The following is an 11,185-nucleotide window of genomic DNA, read 5'->3' as shown; positions in this document are numbered from 1 at the left end:
TTCACAAATATTTCCCTTTTCATTCAAAGCACTCAAAGACTACAAAACAAACTTTTTTCCAAAAGAGATTTTTATATTTTTTAAGTAAAACACTCAAAACTATGAAAATGACTAACTTTGAGATCTACAAATTATAAAAACCTATTTGAAGTCAAAGCCTACTAAAAGTCTTTTTAAGGATATTTTACTTAGCTAGATGTAAGCTAAGGACCAATTTATGCAGAATCACAAATAAGTCAAGAACAACCAATTTTGTTTTCTTTTTGAAAATGAAAATCCAAACTTTCAAACAAAAGCTTTTCGAAGTTTTGTAAAGAGAAAACTCAAAGCGGATTCCTCAAACAAGGGGAGATTTCATAAATGGTGAGACTCATAAGAAGGCTGGTAGACACTAAGGTGATCTGAAGTCCCTACAGCTTCTAAGCTCAGAGCCACTACACAACCAAAATGAAAAGAAAACCCAACAAGCAAAACTCCTAGGAATTTCACCTAAAACCCTAACACTAACGAAATCAATCCAAGGAAAGCTTCTAACAAGTTATATGCAAGTCTGGGCAGTGGATAACAATTTCTAAACATAAACTAAACTGACTAACAGAGGAAATCTTAGGGTTTTCAAAATTTTGACAGGGTCCGCAGGCCCACAGTTGGCACAGGTGCAGTCCCGCTCTGTGCTAAAATCCAAGCTGGGGGTAGGTACGCACTGTGTCAAACAGCTAGGGTGTGGTCCTCTCCCAAAGCTATGAAAAACGAAAAATAACCCTGGATCTACAAACTCTACCCAATTTTACACACAACAAGCCAAAAACAGAAACAAAAATAGAGTTTCTCAAGTCAAAGTAAAAACAAGGAAAACAATCAAGTCCCCAGTGGAGTCGCCATTTTGTCACACGGAATAAGTCGATCTTGCGGACAAGATAGACCTTCCTAGAATCTAAAGAAGACCTAATGACAAGCAAACCAACCAGACACTATCTTTCTCTAAATATGCTTTTATAAACAATGGCAAACAAGTGTTTTTAGGGCCTACCTTAGGTCCAACGCAAGCTTGTGGATGCCCTCGCTCCTTTGATCCAAATGAGCTCCTTTTCGCAAATCTGCAAACACAAACAAGGAAAAGAAATTAAATAGCACCTGAAAAGCCAATTGCATAAAGCATATTTAACATGAAAGTCAAGGATTCCATGAAACAAATAACATAAGATACTTGTTGAGAAAAATGAGTTTGATTGTATTAATTCAAAAGCAGAAGAACTTTACAACCTTTGCCTTGACACTGTACAAGCTCCTCCCAGGGTCCAGCAAGAAGTCTCCTCTACTTTGACAAGTTTCACTCACTCCCCAATGAAGCCAAAAAGGTATGTGATCTCTCCTCTTAAGCTCAACTAGGAAGTCTTGATTTCACCAGCATTTACCCTCAAAAATGTTCAGCTTCTAACCTCTCCAGCAACCAGCCCAATGCCTGTATTTATAGTGCAATGGAGGGAGGTTACTAGGTCCTCCTTCAAAGGGATAAAGCCCTCCTTCAAAGGGATAGCTCCTCTCATCAAGGGATTAGCTCCTTCTCTTTGGGATGCATGAACCACCTCAGAGCGAACAATCCACGTCAAAATTCCTTCTAGAAACCTCTAGAATTAACCCAAAGTGAGTTTTTTAAGATAAAACTTGCGCATTTTGACTTTCACAGGGGTCCGCACCTACACCGTTAGGGACAGAGCGGGCAGGTCCGCAGTTTTTGTACACAGAAGGTGCGGGACCGCAGGTGACAGTGAGAGAAAGTGCGGAACCAGAGTTTCATTGTTTTTAATGTCTTTCTCCCATTTCCAAAGCTTGATTTGAAGAGCTGAGGTCTGAGACTTACTTAGGAGGACAGTACAAGTGATGATAGACCCATACTGACTGCAAATAATCATGGTGACGATATTTTTGTGTAACACCCATTATTACAAAATATGATCCCTTTGAATCCTCCATAAATCTCTCACATATCTTGGATAAGATATGCCAACCAAATCCTCCATGATCTTCTCCTTAGGAATTGGATAAGATATGCCAACCAAATCCTCCATGATATGCTCCTTAGGAATAGGATAAGATATGCCAACCAAATTCTCCATGATTTTCTCCTTAGGAATAGGCTTGCATAATTATCTCCTTAATATGGTGGATGAGATATTAATTCTTCACATATTTCCTACACATCACAAATCTCACATATTCTTGAGATATATATAAAAATATGTATATTTTCTAATATTTAATCATAAATTCACTTGTAATACAAAAATGAATAAAATGGAAAATAAGAAGGTGAAAACCAAATGTATTTATGAAAATGATATGATAAAAGGTTAATGGCATGATGAAATGTAAGGAATAGTGAAGAAAAAGGTGGATGAAAATATGACATTTCTGAGTCCCAACATCCTCCCCAACTGAACTTGTTGCATGCCCTCATGCAACCATGCATGGGTCTCTTTAAGAACATTTGGCATCTTGAACAACTTTGGCTTTACATGATGATGTCTTTAATAGTGAATGTTTCCAGGATATGTGAAAGACATGAGTAACAACTTACATTTTCTTATGGTTGGTTCTTGTGTGACAACCATGAATACAAAGAATGTTGGTTCTTGTGTTAACAACATTCATTTCGTTTTCTGTTCTCTTTTCTTCCATAATAATGTGAACACTCACTGGAAATCATAAGCTATCAATGTGCACAAGAAAGCCCTTTTGTAATATTAATGAAGCATGCCAATATTACATATGAAGCAAAGTGCAACAAAGTATCATTGGAAAATAAATGTTGGTGAATGGTAAATGAGAAAAAAATGGAGTAATAGTGGTGAAGAAATGGAATCATGGAAGTGAATATAGTTCTCGCCCCCCATCAACTGAATTGGTTGCATGTCCTCATGCAACTTGACATGGCTCATGAAAGGAAATGTAGCATGGTGAGGGAATTTTCCAAAATATTCAAGTTAGCATATAAGGAATTGCATGATTTACCTCTACTTACCCAAGAATGATGAACTATGCAAGAGGAATGTAGCTGCTGCTGCTGCTGCTGCTAGATCAGGAAAATGTGACTGATGTTGATGTTACTGGATCCTGGGAAATGAAGGAATCTAAACTACTGATGCTGAATCATGGAAACGATAAATGCTAAAAGTGGAACTGTGGTACTCTCATAGATCAGAATTCATGCTGCTGTAAGTGCTGAGGGAGTCGAGAAAAAGTGTATAGTCTTCACCTGCTACTAAACTTCTTGGTACAATTCTAATCATGCGAAAGAATGTGTCGATGTCGAGCATGAATAGAAATCATTGGATTACCGGCCATTGATGTATGCCGTTAACCAATGTGAGGCAACTCACCATTGATGTCAATGAGTGCCAAGGTACCCGAGTACATATTGCGAAGTGCGAATGGATGTGTTGAGGTAGAACCACTTGCAAGATCTGAAGATCAAGGGACATTGATGTATTCCCATTATCGTCAGTGAGAGAACTTGCCATTAAGGCATGCAAGCCTCTAGGTACTCAAAAGGAACTCTAGTCTATTTCCCAGATAAGGTGCTGATGTCGATGGGGAAAGACTTGTTGAAAGGTGGGCCTTAAGGAATCCCACATCAGTCAACTCGAGTTTGTACAAAAAGATTTGGTAGGACTATAAATGGAAAGAACTCACGAACAAGCAGTGTGGATCAGCATGGCAAGGAAAACAAGGCATTGTAATCATGGAAAGGGAATGAGTTTTATTCAAAAGGAAAACTAGAAGGCAAAAATAAACTGAAAAGGATAAAGGAATGTATGCGATTCAGAAAAATAGGTGCAATGAAGAATTAACTCCTTTGAGCGTCCAAAAATGGATGTAAGGAAATGCATGGTGTATGAAGATGAACTCTTACTGTGAAAAATGGATATGGAAATGTCATGCTTTATGGATTTACAATTGGTGGAATTCAAAATCTGCTTCCAAAAAGGGAGGTGCAAGGTAGTGGTTGTGAAGTTGGATTTTTCTTTAGAATTTTTCATGAATTGTAGTCTTTGGAAGACCAATTGTCGTCACAATGTAATGTCCTTATGATCACTTGATTATCATGTAACCTGTAAAAAAACTTGGCAGAAAGAAAACATAAGTGTGTTCAAGAAGAAATGGCCATTTCCTTCATGATTCTTATGCAAAAATTTCATACCAAATAAAACATATTAAGGACAATCAAAGTGTTGAAATTGACTTAATCATGATATTAAAATCAATCCATTCTTAAAATAACCATGAAAAGTAATACTCCCTGTTTGGGTCAGATGAAATATACTCGGCAAAAAGATTGGCATTAGAAAGATCTGTTGTGGTCTGCATATTAGTATGTGATATAAAAGCATTCAACAGAAATATGTTATGCCAACTTGAAGCTATTGAAACAAGATAATCATCATTTATAGAATCCTCCAAATGTTTGATAAATCGATCCTCAAAATTTGTTTCCAAGTGTTCCATTTTTTATTTTCAGACCTGCATAAATTTTGTGAAATTTTTTTTAATTTTTTTATTTTTTTTATTTTTAATAAAAAAAACAAAAGAATGAAATTCAATTTTTTTTTTTAATATGACTGGATTGAAAGAATGCGCCCACACTTCCATTCCATATGGAATTATATATTCCAATGTAAATCGACCTTTACAACGAATCCTTTCAATAACATTGACCCACACAAATTTACAAGTCTTTATGGCCACGTTTCAACACAATTGAGCTTACCTCCATAAACGCCCTTCAATTTCAATTGCGCCTTCACAATGCTTCCACCTGGTAATCAAACTTTTTAAAGGTCAAAAGCCTTACAATTCTGAAGAGGTTGTGCCCATTACCCATTGCCAAAGTTCCGTTGCTTCTTATACGCAAATTTCCACCGGATCAATTGTATTTCCACCATACATTTGTTTCAAAACTTCTGGACTTAACTACAGGCTTTCACACGGTTTCAATCAATCAAACAACACATAGTAAGTGAATTCAAAACTGTATTTCATTGATGTTTCTGTTGCGCTGTTATAACCAGTAGCTGTGGATTGATTTAATCGATCTCAAACTATCCAATTGACCAAGTTCAACGCAGATTTAACGTATTCATTTAATTTAGAAAACAACGCTGCTCATACCTGAAGTTTTCAACGTATTAAATTTCCAGCGCTGCTCAGATCTTCAAACTGTTGTTTCAAAACTGGAATTGGATTGCTTACAGGCTTTTAAATTGATTTAACCTAGAAATTTAACGCTTTTTTCTCACACGGGCATTCTTTCTCTGCTGAAATTGACTTCAAACACATCTTCCTCTGTACTGAAATCGACTTCAATTGTTTTAAATTCATCAACAACATTTTTAATCGAACTAAAGGAATTGATTCCAGTGATAACCTCCCACTTCTCACGAGCGGTCTCTCAATACCATTGAAGGCAAGGCGGGTGTAATTATGATAATGCCAGAGCTGGATTGCAGTGACACCCAAATGCTTTTCAGAAGGCCTCCTCTGATGGGTATCTGACATTTCTTCAAAACCTGTGAAGTGGAAGACTGAAACAGAGGAACATGAGATGGAGTCCAATGAATTGCCATCAGGGCAAGGATATGTAGAAGCAGATACAGGTGCTGGAAATACGACTGTTTCAGGCACAGGTGGCAGGTGTTATAATCGGTCTAAGCTTGCAAAGCATGCAAAGATTGGTCCTCAGACCCCTAGATCAAACATTGGTTCTCCTTTGGGCAATGCTCCTACTCCAATCAGCAGCTGTCGTTATGATAGCTCTCTTGGGTTGTTAACAAAGAAGTTTATTAGTCTAGTCAAGCAGGCTGATGATGGTATTCTTGATCTTAACAAGGCTGCAGATACTTTGGAAGTCCAAAAGCGCAGAATATATGACATAACCAATGTGCTTGAGGGGATAGGACTAATTGAGAAACGCCTGAAAAAAAGGAATTGATTCCAGCAACATATAATTCAATACATCTTCAAAATTCAGAGATTAGTTTACTGCGTCCCTCAGACATTAGTAATTCTTGTAAAACCCAGACTCAGTATTGATTTCTTCAAATCGAATTTCAATAACCCTTTATGCAACGATTTTCATAACATATATAATTCCAGAGTTAAAAACAAGAATTGCGCCTCTTTCAACTAGTGATCCACCCACCGTTTATGGTAAGAGAAGCCACACAAATGAACAGAGGAGTCAGTTTTGCACAAAATTTGGTGACTTATGGTGTTGCAGTGTGTTTCGCATTATTATGTGTTTTGTTTGTTGTTGATTTTTTTTTTTTTTAACAAAAATATTAAAAAAATTAAGATGATTTTTCGCTCATGCAGATCAATTTTCCAGCAAAAGTATTTTTTTATTTGAAATAAATCAATAGGTTTTCTGATCTTCCTGATCGCACGAAGCGCAGGAAGAGAGCATACTAATCTCTTGATTTATTTTTATTTATGCAGGTTAGCATGGATGGATAAAACACAATTAAGATCTGTGACAAAACCTTGCATTATCTACACTCTTTCTGCAATGTCACGGGGGCGTTTAGACTCTCGGAAGACAAATCTTTCCAATAAGCAGGCTCCTGGCTCACCCGTGATACAGAAACAAGACATAGAAATGCAAAGATGAAGCAATTCATTTTATTCATGATGATTTATTTTTGGAAAACAAAACTAAAAACTTCTAATGATAACGACTTCTAATGACTTCTAATGAGATCTCATTTTTATTTTTCTAATCTATTCTATATTAACTTAAAAGATGTTTTATTTTCTAAGTAAAAGAATGCTTCCAATGAAGCCATCTACGGACTAAAAATTCGAACATGCTCACATCAAGATTTGAAAATTTTACATTATGTTTTGCAAGTATGTGAGAATCCTATCTTAGAGTTGGCTCAAGGTTATTGTCCTTTCTCTCCAAGAAGTACCTGTTCAACATTGTCAAAGCCCTCATCCGTAGATGGATTAGTGAGAAATGGGGGGTTTAAAATAAAAACTGAATTTAAATTATCTATGTGCGAAAATGAAAAAAAAAGAATGCTCCAAAATTTGAACTCCTTTACGAACCTGCTGTCACCAAGTTCCACAGATTAGTCCATAAAAACAAATGCACAAAATAAATACTAAATCCTTCTAGTTGCACTTCCCCGGCAACGGCGCCAAAATGTGTGGTCTAAAATGCGGATGCAAATTAGAGTTTAATTTAATGTCAACCCGGGAAGGTAAACTTAGAAGTGCTTATCTAAAATATATAGATCTAGAAAGATTCCTAATTTGTCCAAGATCTCAAAGTCCCCTTATAGGAACATATTCATTAAGATCTCTTTCAGTAATTAATCAAGCCTAGATCTAACAATTGTTTGAGATCTATGATTCTCTTACAAGAACATATTCTACAAGATCTCTTCCAAAATTAGATCATCTAATTAGAACTTAAAAGCATAAATGAAGTAAACCTAGATCTAATCATTGTATGAGATCTCACGGTTCTCTTACAAGAACACCTTCAAATAAGACTCTTCCAATATTAGAACATTTAACAAAACTTGAAAGCTGAAATCAAACAAAAACATAAAATAAATTATAAACAAATAAGCATGCAAGTGAGGGCATGGGGGGCCTCCATAACTCCACAAGCACACCACTTCAATGGAGACTCAGATGTAGAAGCAAAATTGAAGTATGATCCTTTATTTCAAAAGCTCCATTACAAACCAACTCTAAGATTACAACTCTAAGCTTCTAAGATTACATACTCCAAAATTCTAAGATTACAAAAACTTCCAGATTACAAATGGAGGATATTGTACTCCTATTTATACAATGGGATGAGTAACAAACTCATAATGATCATCCACTAATCTCTCTTTAGTTCCATAAATCTCGCAACCATTTTTAACTACTTTCCCATTATTACAAAATATGATCCCACAAATCTCTCAAGCATTTTTAATTACTTTCCCATTATTACAAAAGATGATCCCTTTGAATCCTCCATAAATCTCTCACATATCTTGGATAAGATATGCCAACCAAATCCTCCATGATCTTCTCCTTAGGAATTGGATAAGATATGCCGACCAAATTCTCCATGATTTTCTCCTTAGGAATAGGCTTGCATAATTATCTCCTTAATATGGTGGAGGAGATATTAATTCTTCGCATATTTCCTACACATCACAAAACTCACATATTCTTGAGATATATATAAAAATATGTATATTTTCTAATATTTAATCATAAATTCACTTGTAATACAAAAATGAATAAAATGGAAAATAAGAAGGTGAAACCCAAATGTATTTATGAAAATGATATGATAAAAGGTTAATGGGATGATGAATTGTAAGGAATAGTGAAGAAAAAGGTGGATGAAAATATGACATTTCTGAGTCCCAACACACCTCATAAATTAAAATTTGTAATAGTGTGCCTTTGGATATTCAAGAATTAGTTAGATTGGTTCATTATCAAAAACAAAAATTTAGGCATCGTATAATCGATGTTCTACCTAAATTGTGTGACAGGAGTGTTATTGATGTGATGCTCATTTCCATGGGTCTTGAGCTACCCGTTTGAAATATTAGTGTCGGATAATTGACGTCAAGTTGAATTAGTTCGATGGGAGTTCTGAATATCTGATGCATTTTTCCATCGCTATGGGGCACATGGTCTGATGGTGATGTGTCAGATATTTGAAAAATAAGAGTTCTATCCGATGGGAGTGTCAAACAACTGACGCTTCTTTACATCAATTTTGGTGTCGATTATCTGATGATGACGTCGACCGATAGGAGTCGAATATTTGATGGCTAGCCTATCCCATCAAATATTCAATGGAAGTTCGTGTAAAAATAAATATATAATTTCACAACTTTTTTATCTCAATCATTATTACTTTTAGGCTTTTTACTACTTCAATCAATACAATAAGCTTGGTTATAAGTCCACCTTGCAAGCTCTATGGTTATCGTATAGGTGACCTCCTTTCTTCTTGTAATGGTTATCCTCATTTCTAACCTCTCCTTCAACCCCTTTTCCATAAATAAATGAACCATTTTAGCTATAAAACACTCTCTAGCCATAACACATCATAGAGCATAGGTTATCATGTCACTTTCGTCCACTTCACGTATCCCCAACAAGTTAAAAAGTTAGAGAAAATTTGTCACTATGCTAGATTTGGTGAATATATCACAACTTGCTATTCAATAACACAATACCTAAGACAGAAAACACCATCAACTTGATCTTGAATGAGTATCAGGATAAATGTGTTTGGTCTTGGAGTAATATATTTAATTGTAAGAAAGCCCCATGATTTCTATATCTTAGCTTTGTGAACCAACTAGAACCACATTGCTTCTTTATTTTGTAGATAAACATTGATACCATGTTTGATTTGATAAATGTGCATAAACATATGACAAATTTCTACTTGGTATAATCTCCTAAGAAAAAAAAAGAAAATTTAGGAAATCAAACAAGAAAGAAAAAAGAGCGACAAAGGAATTTAGATGGTAAAACCCAGTTTGGAGAAAAATCCATAGAAGTAGCCCCTTTGTTTTGTAGATAAACTACAAAACATAAAAGGTTACACCTTCATAGAAGTAGCTCCTTTATTTTGTAGATAAACTTCAAATCATACAAGGTTACACCCCTAGATAAGCATTGGACCACATTACATATGTATACATCACACTCCATTAGTGCATGTTTGCTTACCTCACACACTCAATAGAGTCTCCTTCACCTCTATTATATATTAAAGAGTGAAAGGAAAAAAATCCCATGATATATGTGGGATAAAACCTTTTTACAATATGGTGAGTTGTTTAAGAATAGATTGGTAAAAATACCATTAGGAAATCATTAATATATTCACATTCTAATGTTCCCCTTAATGATAACAAGAGGGCTATAATCATAGGAGGAAGATGCCATTAACTAATATTCCCCCTTGATGACAACTTTTTGCATCCTAAAGAAATTATGAAGTCAAAGAAACTTCATCATTGTAATGGATTTGGTGAAGATATCTACAACTTTCTATTCAATAGGACAATATCCGAGACAAAAAAACATTATCAACTACCATATATTGAATGAGTATCAATATCAGTGTCTTTGATCTTAAAGACAAAAAATACCAACAATTATTAAATATTGAATGAGTATCAAGATCAATGTGTTTGGTCTTAGAGACAAAAACACCATCATCTACCATATCGTGAATAAATTTCAAGATCAATGTGTTTGGTATTAGAGACAAAAAACACCATGAACTACTATATCTCAAATGAGTATCAAGATCAATGTGTTTGGTCTTAGAGAAAAAAAACACCATTAGCTACTAGATCTCAAAAGAATATCAAGGTCAATGTGTTTGGTCTTAGAGTGATATAATTAATTGTAAGAAAACACATTAATTTCCACATATTAGCTTAGTGGCAGAATTTAGAAGTATCTAGAGCCACACTACTTCTTTAGCTACTCAAGGAACCTTTGGTTTTAACACCCCTATGTAAACTTAGCTTGGAGGAAAACAAATAGCACAAAATTTCCCCTTAAGTCGTTATGACTGCAAAGGCTAACCAACCATGGTACAACAACACTCTTGAAGAAGTATGAACATCATCACTAGTAGCAAGCAACACTCTTAAAGAAGTCTGAAGGTTATCACTAGTTACAAAACAACACTTCTAAATAAATATAAGAAAAATCACGAGCAACAAGCAACGCTCCTAAGTAAGTTTGAACATTGTCACCATCATACATAGTTCAATAAATACGAGAGAAGTATCAATACTAGTGCTAAAAACTCTCATTAATGTGCTCATGTTCAACAATTTGTATTTGATATACAATATGTAAGTGAAATACCACACATGGTATTGGTAAGAAAAAAAATTATCACAGATGAAGCATTATGCATGGATCAATAAAACAATGCCATAATCCAATGGAGGATGCATATAATGAGCTATCAGATTCACAATAAGAAGGTGAGAAATTAAATCCCCATGGCTCTAGGGAAAAAAATATCTCAGTCATCTATCAGATCTCATGAAACTACTATGAAGTAATTCAAGTGCTTAGGAACAAATAATATCCAACAAGGTATATTTGCAAAGAAGATGAGTGA

The 11,185-nt window shown here is 35.1% G+C and overlaps 1 pseudogene; it reads left to right on the top strand.

The window, feature by feature from the left end:
- Positions 1-5,602: 5,602 nt before the first annotated feature.
- On the top strand, positions 5,603-5,989 carry LOC149237734 (transcription factor E2FB pseudogene; annotated as a pseudogene).
- Positions 5,990-11,185: the final 5,196 nt, after the last annotated feature.

The sequence above is a fragment of the Pinus tabuliformis genome, chromosome 8 (assembly GCF_031772625.1).
Source record: "Pinus tabuliformis cultivar Carrire ecotype Pingquan chromosome 8, CPIR1, whole genome shotgun sequence".
Taxonomy (NCBI): domain Eukaryota; kingdom Viridiplantae; phylum Streptophyta; class Pinopsida; order Pinales; family Pinaceae; genus Pinus; species Pinus tabuliformis.
The sequence above is the reverse complement of the archived record's forward strand: the minus strand, read 5'-3'. Positions and strand labels throughout refer to the sequence as shown.